The 1,362-nt window shown below is 37.4% G+C and overlaps 1 pseudogene; it reads right to left on the bottom strand.

Annotated features, from left to right (window-relative positions):
• Positions 1-373: 373 nt before the first annotated feature.
• Positions 374-1,100, bottom strand: LOC127220141 (protein SET-like; annotated as a pseudogene).
• Between the last annotated feature and the right edge of the window lie 262 nt (positions 1,101-1,362).

Below are 1,362 nucleotides of genomic sequence, written 5' to 3'. Positions count from 1 at the left end.
GTGTGTGTGTGTGTGTTATTTTATTTCTTCATAAAGTGTTTACAGAACCTTCTCCAGCTCTTTAACTACTTAAAAAGCCATCTTTCTATTACCTGAGTCTATCTGGTTTGGCCTTTTAACTGAAAAATAAGCAAATCCCTTTATTCAAACCCTCCTTTCACTCTAAAATTCTTTTTTTTTTCTCATTGTATTTTGTTTAAGGTATTTCCTCCCAAATAAGTTGAGAACCATGGTGTTGAGAAGAGACCTCAAAATCAGGGTGACTGAGCACAAAAGGGGAGGGGAGGGAAATGACCGCAACTTGCTTTCAGGACTGGAGAAAATAAAAAATAAAAGAAAATTTAAAAAAGAGGGAAATCATCATTCTTCTGTGCTAGTCATCCTCACCTTCATCCTCCTATCCTTCCTCCCCTTTGTCATCATCCTCATCTTCTTCACCTTCATCTTCATCCCCTTCATCAATTCTTCCAAACCTTCCTCCTCTTCATCATCATCATCTTCTGCCTCCTCTTCTTCATCATCCATATCAGGAACCAAATAGTACTGCATGGAGTTTGGCCAAATATCGTCTTTGATGACCTCTCCTAACTCATCTGCACTTGCACCAGAATGCTCAGTAAACCAGATAAAGAAGCACTGGCTCTTCCTGCTGGGCCTTATTCTGCATTTGACTTGAATGTTTTGTCAAATCCTTTCCAGATTTCCATTTGATTTCAGTGGACTTTGAAGATGGGTCACCACTTTTTCTCAGATGAAATTCTTTGGAGAAAACTTTATTTTCAAAGTAAGGATTTTCATCAAAATAAAAATCTATTCTATAACTTGATTTAATGTCTTCAAATTCTGCCACTTCAACTCCAGTCAAGTAATGCAGAGCCTCTTTGTCTTCCTCTTCCTCCCCAAGCAGTGCAGACACTTGTGGATGGTTGACAAATGTTGGTACCCAAAAATTTGGGATTTTGGCGATCAATTCTGACCTCTTCTGAAAAAATGGCTGAGTTTGATATACTTTTGTTCTACTTTCAAAATTTCCTCACTGCTTGTTCATTAAGTCTGTCTATTTCATTTTGTACTTCCTCAATATGTTCAATTGCTTCTTTTTTTTACTTATTTATTTAATTTATTTTATATAACAAAGTCCATTTAAATGAAAACAAACATTTATAGACAATATTTGGGAATTTGGGCATTGTTCTTTCCAAACTACTTCCTGCTGGTAAGGGGTGCTGTCATGGGGGATTCGAAGAAGATTCAGAAAGCCTGGCTGTAGTCTGTAAGGCTGCTTTGTCCAGCTGTTTTGAATGTAGGATCACCTCGTATTCTATTTCAGGCAGTCTGGCTTGATCAAACCACATTAGTCTG

This window comes from Phodopus roborovskii, unplaced genomic scaffold (assembly GCF_943737965.1).
Source record: "Phodopus roborovskii unplaced genomic scaffold, PHOROB, whole genome shotgun sequence".
Classification (NCBI taxonomy): Eukaryota; Metazoa; Chordata; class Mammalia; order Rodentia; family Cricetidae; genus Phodopus; species Phodopus roborovskii.
This window is presented reverse-complemented; position numbering and strand designations above follow the sequence as displayed.